Below are 12527 nucleotides of genomic sequence, written 5' to 3' on the forward strand. Positions count from 1 at the left end.
AAAAGGAAAGGAGGGGCGGAGCTAGAGGAATTTGGAGGCGTGGCCGGGACCCGGGAGCGGGCGCGGGCCCAGTGACAACATGGGGTGATGTCATCGCAAGGGTTTCCGCATGCGGAGGGCGGGGCTCAAGAAACAGCCCGAGGTGCAGCTTTTCCTTCCCGTCACTTTCCCTTTTTTCTCTTGGCTATAAAATAGGTCTGTTAGCTCTTCCCCTTCCCGTACCAAGTAAATTTCTGAGATCAATCTATTCTCGCCGGCCTCGCTCTTGTTCATCCCCAGGGCCGGGGAGCGAGGAGGAGGAGGGGGAGAAAGGGGGATGCTGCTCTGGAGGCTGGAGCTGAGCTGGTCTGGTCTCTTCTGAAAATGCTAGCTGTTATGATTATATAAGCAATCCAGAAAGGTTCTTTCCAAACAGACGGTTAACCAAAATGAAGCTAGTTTTATTGCATACGTTGAAAATAAATACAATTTTAAGTTAAAAAAGGAAATTGGACCATCATCCAAGGAGGTCTCCTCTAAAAGCCACTTAAAACTCATGAAAGAGTTCTCCAATACGCCGGTCATAGCTTTGACTAACAGCCTCCATCATCTATCACTCATCTGTCATCGAAAGGAAGAGTAATTCCTGTATTTCCTCTCTGACTTGGCCACTGTGCCCAAGGAAGTTCACTTGAGATAATCTCATCATCCTGTGAGACCTCCGGAGCCTTGGTACACATACTACCTTGTCACTATCTTCTACCTCTCTGATTGGAGAGCGGGGTCATGCAACCCAAGCCTCCGTTTAATTTTAATATTTAATTTTTCCCCAGTTACATGTAAGACAATTTTTTCTCGGTATTTTTTTCCAAATGCCTGTAGTTTTCAACATTCCTTTTTTTTGTAAGATTTTGTGTCACAAATTTTTCTCCCTTCTTCCCTTAAGAGAGCAAGCAATCTGATGTAGGTTAAACATGTACAATCCTTTTAAATATTTCCATATTTGCCATGTTAAAACAATTTTATTCAAATTTGTTTTTAAAACGTTGAATTCCAGATTCTCTTCCTCCCCACCCAGCCCACGTTGAGAAGGCACATGTGAAATTATGACGTAAAAGTCATGTTGCCCCCTAAAAATCCCCAACAACTATAGGTCTCCACCTTCCCCCCCCCCCAAAAAAAAAAAAAAAAAAAAACTCAAGAAAAGCAAAGTTTTTTTTGTTTTTTTTTTTTTTTTTTTTTTTTTTAAAGCATGTTGCAATCTGTATTCAGATAATCAGTTCTTTATCTGGGTATGGTTAATATTTTCCCTTATAAGTCCTCCAGAGTAGTCCTGGATCATAGCAGTCATTCACAGCTGATCATCCCACAACATTGCTTTTATTTTGTACACAATATATGTCACTTTGCATGAGTTCATGGAGGACTTTCCAGGTTTTTCTGAGAGCATCCTGCTCATTTCCCATAGAACAATAGTGTTCCATCACAATCAAGTACCACAGCTTATTCAGCTATTTCCCAACTGATGGGCATCCCCTCAATTTCCAATTCTTTGCCCTGAGAAAAGAGCTATAAAGCTCCATTTAAGGAGAAATCTCAGCTGAGATTTCTCATTTTTCACCTGGCTGAACTATTTTGAGATTTCTCTATTTTCTCCATCAAGCACCTGCACAAAGTACATTTTCTTCCTCCCTTCCCTCCCTTTTTTTTCAGCTTCCTTTTGTATTTTGTCTCCCCTTGATAGATTGTAAGTCCTGTGAAGGTAGAGGATGACTTTCTTTTTTCATATTTGCATCCTCAGCCTTTAGCACAATATCTGGCACATGATAGGTGTTTAATAAATGTTTACTTATCGTTTACTGATAGGGAAATATAAAGGGGAAATATTAAAATTATATTACTGAGATAAAGATCTTAGAAGAAAGAATATTCAGTTAAAAACCTGGAATACATGTAGATAAACTAAAATATATAAAGAGAAGAGAATGGCTACCAACACATCCAAATGAATCCAAATATTTCTATATATCGCAAGACAAAGGAAATTGAAACACTATCTGATAAGGCAGAGGATCCAGAAAAGCATGGAACCCCATCAAGATCTTTCCAAAGAGTTCAGGAGAGAAATAAGAATCTTGAAGGCAGAAGTTAAGGGAACAAATTGAAGAATTTATAGCCTTCATAAAAGAAAAATTAGCATAATAGAAAAAATTGAATCCATGATGACTAGTCTCTCCAAAGAAGCAAAAGAGAACAATTGATCAAAAATACAAGTATGCTGAAGTAAAAAGAACAAGGATAAAAAGAAGCAAAATTAAATAATGTTCGATGAGTGCAAATTCTCTAAGTAAATATGCTGTTCATGAAGACAGGATACATAGAGACAACTTAAGAATCTTAAGGCTTAAAAAAAATAAAAAGAATCATAAGGCTTCCAAAAGAACATAAGTCAGAAGTTTCCAAAACAGATGTAGAGTTCATATAAAGAATTGCCCTAAATTAGAGTTGGAATGGGCTGCTGCTGTTGTTTGTCTTTCATTTTTGAAGTAGACCAATGACATCATAGGGTAATGTCTTGACTTGTGCGAATTGGATTTAAGTGAGGCAGAGCTACACAAAATCATAAGCCTCTCTTGCAAAGTCAACAAACTCCAGTGGCAAGACAAAAGTCAACACAACTGACATTGGCCCAGGATTCAGTGGGTGACCTTGGTGTCTTAGAAGACTGACCAAACTCTAAGCACTCCTCAGCCCCTGCTTCAGCCACCTTGATGGCCATTGGAACAAATTGATCTCATCTGCCCATTTCATCAAAGGAAGTCTTGCTTAGGGTAGATACCTCCCTACCTCATCAATGTGTTTTAGACATGTCAATCATCTTTACCCTGGTTTAGCCCATCTGCTGTGCTTTCACTAGGGTATAGCTACTGCTATCCTAGGGCTTCTTGGTGCCACAGGTGAGAGTTGAGTGCCATATGGACACCAAAGGTGGATGAGCATCCCTGAAAAGGACTCAACAAGCTCTCACACTAGTCCTTCTTGAACAACATACACTCCAGTGATCTGTTATGTGCCAGGTGATAAGTTGCTTCTCAGTGGAGGTCTATCATAAGATTGAGCAATCACTTATCAGGCATATAATAAGTATATCTGTATGACTTGGGCAGGACTGAAACTAGATAATCTCTAAATTTCCTTCCAATAATGAGACTCTCTTGCCTTTCATCACTCACACCTTGGCTTTAGAGATCTGTATTCTATCCCTATGTGTTTATAATCCTCCCAGGAAGTATTTTCATGAAAGTAGTTCATTTTGATTAAAACACTTCAAAAGCTTTAAACAGACTTTAATCTTCTCCTTCTGAAAACAGAACACTAATACTCAGTGTTCACTTTTTACTGCTCAAAATAGCATTTATAGCAAACATTTCCCTAAAGTACAGAATGTGAAAATCATAATTTAATTTAGATCTTTCTTAGCAGTGTAAGTCTTTCCCCTAGGAATATTGCTGTGAAGATTTGGTGGGATATAAAGAGGTGTTGCTTATACACAGGAACATACGATTTTTTTTCCCAGAGTTCACTAAGTGTGTGGGGTCTGTGGAACTTGGAAAGAATTTTCTTATGCTAAGAAGTAACAAGACCAGAATGCAGAGGGACCCTATAAGGAGCTACAAAAGGAGGGCTATCAGCAGAACTGGTCCACTCCCCTTCTCCCACTGAAACATCAGGGAATGGCAGTAAAAGAGCATTGCCCCTGTGACAGAAAGCAGAGGTAACAAGGGAAATTGAGACTTCATGGTGTGGCAGAGGTTGGACAAGAGTTGGAAAATTAAGTTGACAAACTGCTGGAACCTAGTCCATAACACTTTTCTCTTTATCTCCCTGAAGTATTTCCTGGGAAAAGTCCCAGATTTTTTTTTTTTTAATCAATCCAACTACTTAACTTCCCATTTCCCCTTTTACAGTTAGTGGGAAGAATAAATGTAAAGGAGAAATTATTAAATTCTCCTCTTGCAATGATTATGGCCTAAAATAAAAGGAATGTTTGAATCATATGCTATTTGAAATTGCTATTAAAGTATTTAGTCATTTACACTGATTTTTAGTCCATGTTACTAAATGCATGGTTTGGAATTAAGAGAAGGAAGTTAACTCAAAAGAGCCTTTCTCCTCAGCTCAGAGGGAGGTAGGAAACAAGCCAATTATAGAAATAATTTCTGTAATATTAATTATCTCTGAGATATCTATACCCTATTTTTCTTGGGAGCCCAAGAAAGAAAATTAACAGAGCAATGAGCTTGTAGCAGTGAGAAATAGAGATTGTGACATAGATAACTCCTCTGCACTTAAATTTTTTACAAATTCATATGACTACAGAATCATGGAATAAGTAAGTACTCAAAGGTACTTAGACATCTAACTCAAAATTCCGTATAAACACATGCATTCCCTTTGGTACTATTCCTGAAAGATTCTCTAGTCACCCAGCCTCTTTTTTAACTCCTTCAGTAATAATGAACTCCTTGGCCATTAATGGAGCCTATTGCATTATTAGATATCTTTGATTGTTAGAACATTCATTCTTATGTTGCACCAGAATCTGCTTAATTATTGGAAAATTCCACAAGCAACACATATTAAGTCTCCTTTTCCCACATTATATGCCCCTCTCAGTTGTCTTTTATCTAGACTAAAATAAAATAAAAGGTCCTTAAGCTTTCAATATTGAATGTTACTGGTTATATATCTACCCATATATTCTTTCAATCACTTTATCCTATCTGGTATGATAGCTCCAAGTGTACAAGGATTAGATGAATTTCGTTTGCTTTACATGATACCTTATGTAGTAGTAAGCCCAGATAAGCAGTCTATGGCTAATTAATTTTTGTTTACTGCCTAGGGTGTATAGGGATTGATGGTCGTCTTACAAAATCAAATATCATTATAACCTCGAATCTGGGAGGTACAGGATTTGAACATACTTGTACCTAAGAATGCAAATTTCCTATAGAAAATCAAGGCTCTGTTCATTATAATTACAATGTCACCAAGAATGCCTAAGGCATTGAACTTGGAGAAATTAACATTTCTATTAAATGTAGAATTCTTAGGTGGATTATGGAAATGTCTTATGAATCTAAGAATGTGAAGCATGTAAAATTGAAATTTGGTGAAAATTTGGGAGTTGTTTAGTAAGTGGTAAATTGTTAATAAATTGACTATCTGATTTGGGGGAAGGGATGGAAAAGATACACAAGGGCAGGAGAAAAGGATATCTTGAATTGTGGCTAATATGTAATATAGGGCAAGTACATGAGTGACTAGGTTGTGAATTGGGTAAGACTGAAGTTGTTATATTATTAGATGAAATATATCACTCAAGAAGAGGATAATGATTCATGCCCAGCTATACTTTATTTATTTATTTAATCAATTATTTATTTATTTATTTATTTTGATAACTTTTTATTGACAGAACCCATGCCAGGGTAATTTTTTAAAACATTATCCCTTGCATTCACTTCTGTTGCGATTTTTCCCCTCCCTCCCTCCACCCCCTCCCCCAGATGGCAAGCAGTCCTATACATGTTGAATAGGTTACAGTATATTCTGGATACAATATACGTGTGCAGAACCAAACAGTTTTCTTATTGCACAGGGAGAATTGAATTCAGAAGGTATAAATAACCCGGGAAGAAAAACAAAAATGCAAACAGTTTATATTCATCTCCCAGTGTTCTTTCTTTGGGTGTAGCTGCTTCTGCCCCTCTTTGAGCAATTGAAACTGAATTAGCTCTCTTTATCGAAGAGATCCACTTCCATCAGAATACATCCTCAAACAGTATCATTGTTGAGATACATAATGATCTCCTGGTTCTGCTCATTTCACTTAGCAGCAGTTCATGTAGGTCTCTCCAAGCCTCTCTGTATTCATCCTGCTGGTCATTTCTTACAGAACAATAACATTCCATAATGTTCATATACCACAATTTACCATTCTCCAATTGATGGGCATCCATTCATTTTCCAGCTTCTAGCCACTACAAACAGGGCTGCCACAAACATTTTGGCACATACAGGTCCCTTTCCCTTCTTTAGTATCTCTTTGGGATATAAGCCCAGTAGAAACACTGCTGGATCAAAGGGTATGCACAGTTTGATAACTTTCTGAGCATAGTTCCAAATTGCTCTCCAGAATGTCTGGATGTGTTCACAATTCCACCAACAATGCATCAGTGTCCCTGTTTTCCCACATCCCCTCCAACATTCCACATTATCTTTCCCTGTCACTCTAGTCAATCTGACAGGTATGTAGTAGTATCTCAGAGTTATCTTAATTTGCATTTCTCTGATTAATAATGATTTGGAGCATATTTTCATATGTCTATAAATAGTTTCAATTTCTTCGTCTGAGAATTGTCTGTTCATATCCTTTGACCATTTATCAATTGGAGAATGGTTTGATTTCTTATAAATTAGAGTCAATTCTCTACATATTTTGGAAATGAGGCCTTTATCAGAACCTTTGATTGTAAAAATGTTTTCCCAGCTTATTGTTTCCCTTCTAATCTTGTCTGCATTTGTTTTGTTTGTACAAAAACTTTTCAATTTGATATAGTCAAAATTTTCTATTTTTTAGTCAATAGTGATCTCTAGTTCTTCTTTGGTCATAAATTCCTCCCTCTTCCACAAGTCTGAGAGGTAAACTATCCTATGCTCTTCCAATTTATTTATAATCTCATTCTTTATGCCTAGGTCATGAACCCATTTTGACCTTATCTTGGTGTACGGTATTAAGTGTCATGCCCAGCTATACTTTAGAGCCTTTTGGCATCTTTAGCAGCTCTAGTGAAAAAATTTAAGACTAATGAATTTATGGAATGATAGAATGGGCAGGCATGAATAAGTTGTGATCTTTAGGTGAAGGAATACCCATATGGATGTATTGATTTGATTATTCTTCAGTTGTTTTCAATCATGTTGAACTCTTGATGATTCCATTTTTATTTTCTTAGCAAAAATACTGGAGTGATTTGCCATTTCCTTCACCAGCTCATTTTACAGATGAGGAAACTGAGGCAAATAGGGTAAAATGACTTGCCCAGAGTCAAATGGCTAGTAAGTTTCTGAGGCTAGATTTGAACTCAGGGAGTCTTCTGGACTCCAGGTCCAGTGCTCTATCCTGTCAAAAGCCTTCTTCTAGTCAAAGAACAGGTTCCTAATTACTTGATGAGGTTTCCCACTCTTCTTGAACCAATACCCCAACTAAAAAAACTCTCCATTTCACAGACTGGTTGATTGACAACAATTCCCACTTGCAAACTGGCCATAATATAGCCAAAGGAAGTTTGTTTGTTTGTTTGTTTTTTAAATGAGGAGAATGAATAAATATGTTCTGCAACAGGTATGTTACAGTAGCACAAGCTTCCATTTCACCAATCCAAAGAGGCAACTGCCCTCTAGTGTTCTCTGTACTGAACTTCTTCTTGCTGATGTCCTTGTCACTGAGACTGTGGAGTATCCACCTACCTTTTTCTCTGGGTAGCCTAGTCATCACTAGGCAAAGGACAAGAAATTTTTTAACAGGTTATAGAACTCATACTTCCTAGCAATGAGATCATAGGATCATAAATAACAGCTAAAAAGGATTTTAAAAGTCAGCTAGTCCCATCTCCTAATTTTTTCAGATGAAGAAACTGAGACACAGGGAGGTCACGTAACTCAAAAGTATCTAATGTAAAATTTTACACCCAGGTTTTCTTGACTCCAGATCCAGGTTCCTATACATGGCTCCATGTTATGTGTCAATAGGAATTTCCCACTGACGCTAATCCTAGTTTCTCTGCTTCTGTTAAGAGCATCATCATTCCTTCAGTCACTGAAGCTTGGTTATACTTCCATAAAATTTCCGACATTTCTTCTTTCTTTTCATTTCTAATACCAGCACCCTAGTGTAGGCTCTCATTGAAACTATTGTAACAACCACCAAATTCTTTAACTGTCACATTCTCTCCCTCGTTCAATTCATCCTTGGCAACATTCACAAAGCAGTCTTTCTAATGCTCAGGCCTGATGACATCATTCTCCTCCTAAAAAATCTTGAGGACTTATCTATTAAATATTACTTATTAAATAAAATGAAAGATCCTTACTCTAATATTCATATGACTCTCCTCTATCTTTCCAGTTCTTATCTCACATGAGTCCCATTGAGGTATCTTATTCTCCAATCACTGACAGTTCTTACAGTCACCTAATGCTCTCCAGTATTCCATAACTTTGCTCAAATGCCATCTTCCATGCCCAGAAGCAATTGATGTCCTTTGCTTCCTTATTTAGTTCATTTCTGATCCTCCCAGTGATCCCCATCGTTCTGGAATCCTTTAGTTCTTTTGATTTGATCTCCTCTCTGTATATTTCATTTTCTAATTTGTATTATAATTTTTTTTGTGTCTGTGTATACCTGCCTTATTTCCCTTCCTAAATGTAAGCTTCTCAAAAACAGGGGGATTGTAATTTTATTTTAAAATCGCCAGAACTTGGCATAGCAACTTGTAAGTATTTATTTATTTGCTTAATTACTTTAGGCATGTTTGTTGAATTTTATTTAACTATGTGACTTCTACACACTTCTGTTGCCGAGAGAGAGAGAGAGAGAGAGAGAGAGAGAGAGAGAGAGAGAGAGAGAGAGAGAAACAGACAGACAGACACACACACACACAGAGACAGACAGAAAAGAGACAGAGAGAAACAGAGAGACAGAGAGACAGAGGCAGAGACAGAGGGACATCCAGAGAGATTCAGACAGAGACAGAAACAGAGAGAAAGAAAGAGAAAGACAGAGAGATTCAGACAAAGAGACAGAGAGAGATCTTCACCTACAAACAAGGTCTTTGTGTCACTAATCCTGAAGAGTGTCAAGTTGGAAATGACCTTAGAAATCCAATCAAATTCAACTCTTTCTTTTGCTAGATGATGAAACTTGTTCTGGAGAGAGAAAATGACTTCCCCAAAGTACAGAACAAATCAATGTGTTAAGTAAGACAAATATACAGGTCTTTGTGAATGCTAAACAAAGGCCCTTCTCCATCTTCTGCTCTTGAGTTGTGATCTGTAAGTAAAGGAATGCCTATATATATATGAGATTGTTGTTGTTGTTGTTTGTCTTTCATCCTCAAAAAATACTGTTACATCAGGGAATTGATACCATGACTTGCAAATGAAGTGGATTTAAGCATCAAAGTGTAGTGCAAAGTCACCAGCCTCACTTTCTCCTTCAGAGCCATCTAGGACCAGTGGTAAGATAAAGATCGGATCAGGAAGACTGGAGATGACCAAGAATGCACTGATGCTTCTGGAAATCTTGGTCCTTTTAAATTAGAGTTTTTCCCAGGTCTCAGTTTTACTGAGGCAACACTCATTCAGTGATTAAGGCTAGAAAGAAATGAGGCTTAAAAAAGGCCTCTTTTACCTAGTCCAAAAAAAAAAAAAAATCAACCAGGAAGGGGAAGACCCTCAGGGTTTTTGGCCATAACAATAACAATTGCTAGTTACATTCAATTTGAACCATCAGGGTCCAAACATTGACTAAGTAAGGCTTGCATTGCACCCTATAATTGACCAATCAATGAAGGTTAGAGTGATTTGGTTTAACATATGGTCCTTAGGAAAAAAATTTAGCTTGTAAATCCCAAGATAATTTGAGAGATTTCAGTAATTAAAATCAAAATCAAAAAGGAAGGAAGAAAAGAAGGGAGGGAGAGAGGCTTAGAGTAAAGGAGGGAAGGAGGGAAGGAAGGAAAGAAAGAAAGAAAGAAAAAAAGAAAGAAAGAAAGAAAGAGAAGGAGGAAGGAAGGAAGGAAGGAAGGAAGGAAAGAAAGAAAGAAGAAAGAAAGAAAGAAGAAAGAAAGAAAGAAAGAAAGAAAGAAAGAAAGAAAGAAGAAAGAAAGAAAGAAAGAAAGAAAGAAAGAAAGAAAGAAAGAAAGAAAGAAAGAAAGAAAGAAAGAAAGAAAGAAAGAAAGAAAGAAAGAAAGAAAGAAAGAAAGAAAGAAAAAGAGGAAGGAAGGGAGAGAGAGAAAGAGAGAGAAAGAGAAAGAGAAATGAAGGAAGGAAAGAAGGAAGGAAGGAAGGAAGAAAGAAAGGAAGGAAGGAAGAGAGAGAAAGAGAAATGAAGGAAGGAAGAAGGAAGGAAGTAAAGGAGGGAGAGAGGGAGGGAGGGAAAAAAGAAAGAAGGGAGGAAGGAAGGTATATGATAAATGGAAGGTAGAAATATACATGAGATCACATCTCTACTGAAATACTGGCAAATATCTCCTATTCAAAGAAAAAAGACTTACCTCATTTTTTGGCAGGTTTTATACACCTCCTGAACCAAGTCCCTACATCTCTCTCCTACAAAACCCAGCACAGTGAGAAGCACTAGGTGGCGCAGTGGATAGAGAATTCTGAACCTAGAGTCTGGAAGAATTGACTCAAATTCCACCTCAAACAATTTCTAGCTATGAGACCTGGACAAGCACTCAGCTTTTGCCTCGGTTTCCTCAACTTTAAATTGATAAAGGATTGTTATCAGGAGCAAATTAAATACTATTTTTAAGTGCTTAGCACAGATCTTGGCACAAACTGTGTCTTTTTCTTTAAAATCCCATTTGGGATTTTCTTGGCAAAGACACTGGGATGATTTGCCATTTCCTTCTCCAGCTCATTTTACAGATGAGGAAAATGAAGCAAACATGGTTAAATGACTTGCCCAGGATCACACACACAGTTAGTGACTGAGATCCGATTTGAATTCAGTTCTTTCTGATTTCAGACTTGGCAGTCTATCCACTGTGCCAACAAGCTGCTTACTAGGTGCTTGTTTCCTTCCTTCTTGTCTCTTCCCAGTCCTAACTAAGAACCCTGGACCCTGTTCTTATTTTCATATCTCATAAATGAAATCTCAATCACAGCCTTTAATGATCTTATTTCCCTATGGATCAGGTCTCCTTTCCCCAAGGGATAATTTTCTACTAGTCTAGGTTCTGAGAAGGTTCCCCACCTATTTTCTAATTTAGTCTCTATATACTAGAAGGGAGAGAGTAGGTAAATTAGTCCTAAACCAGACTTTATTCTCAGTGAAAATTCTGACATGCATGCCCTCAGACCCACCTGCAATTTTCCTGAAGGATTTGTGATGAAAGGGACATTGATGTTTAGTACGCTGTCTCAGTCTCGGCTTTCACAATCCTGGATTCAGGGCATTGCTTATCGTAGGCTATATCTGCATTTTAGGCCTGTCCCTAACTACATCCAGAGTTAGAGGGAGCTGGATCCCAATCCTTGGCTCTACTCATTTCTATTTGTGTGACCTTGGAAAACAACGCTTTAATTTGTACTCCAGGTTAACCTATTAAACTGGAGCCTCAGTTTCCTCCTCAGCATGTAACTATTCAGAAGCTCAATACAGCAAGTTTAATTTGAAACAAAGTGAGGTAAGAGTTGGTATAAGTCATAGGGCTCCTGACTTTGGACTGGAAGTTGCAGGCAGGGGAAAACTATCAAGGAAGAACATGACTCAGAGAATTTATTATCAGAATTTTAAGTCAACTTATAAAGAAACACAAAGACACCAAGCAATATTTTATTATTGTTGTTGTTATTCAGTCGTGTCCAACTTTCTGTGTCTCCATTTGGGATTTTCTTGACAAAGACATTGGAATCATTTACCATTTCCTTCAGCAGCTCATTTTGCAAATAAGGAAACTGAGGCAAACAGGTTAAGTGATTTGCCCAGGATCACACAACTAGTAAGTTTCTCAGGCCAGATTTGAACTCAGCAAAATGAGTCTTCCTGATTTTAAGCCCAGCACTCTACATACTATAGTGCAACCTAACTACCCTAAGCAATATTTTAGCCTAAATCAAAATAAATTGAGTGACATGTATTTATATATCGAAGTTTTATCCAATATATATGTAAATATACTTAATTTAATCTTTCTCAACTTTAATTTCCTCATCTGTAAAATGAGAGGATGATCTAGATGATCCTTCCAACTCAGAATCTATGATGCCTCTATAAGATTCCCATGCAAGATAGTAAAATGGTTAGTTTGTTTTAAATTGCCTATTGTGTGTTTGCTATTCATTCATGAATAGACTGAGATGAAGTAGAAGGGGGAAAGATCACAGGTCACAGAATGCCTCTGATGATCTCAGATGGTATTACTTTATTTCCCTGGGCATTCAGAGTTGGGAGCCTGAGTTTGGTATTGCCCTATATAGTAACAGAGAAGTTGGGGGAGGGGGTTTAGAGAGAGAGAGAGAGAGATGATGAGTTCTGTTTAAAATGTTCCCTGGAACTCTAGTTTGAGATGTTTGAAAGCCAGGTAGGAATGTGAGACTAGAAATCAGCAGAAAAGTTAAGGCTGGAGAAGTAGATTTGAGAATCATCAGCACAAAGATGATCATTAAATTCAGGGGAGCTGAAAAAATCGCCAAGTATAGAGGGAGCAGAATAGAGCGAGACTATCTGTAATAAAACATTTCCCCAACAAATC

This window comes from Antechinus flavipes, chromosome 4, assembly GCF_016432865.1.
Source record: "Antechinus flavipes isolate AdamAnt ecotype Samford, QLD, Australia chromosome 4, AdamAnt_v2, whole genome shotgun sequence".
NCBI classification, from domain to species: Eukaryota; Metazoa; Chordata; class Mammalia; order Dasyuromorphia; family Dasyuridae; genus Antechinus; species Antechinus flavipes.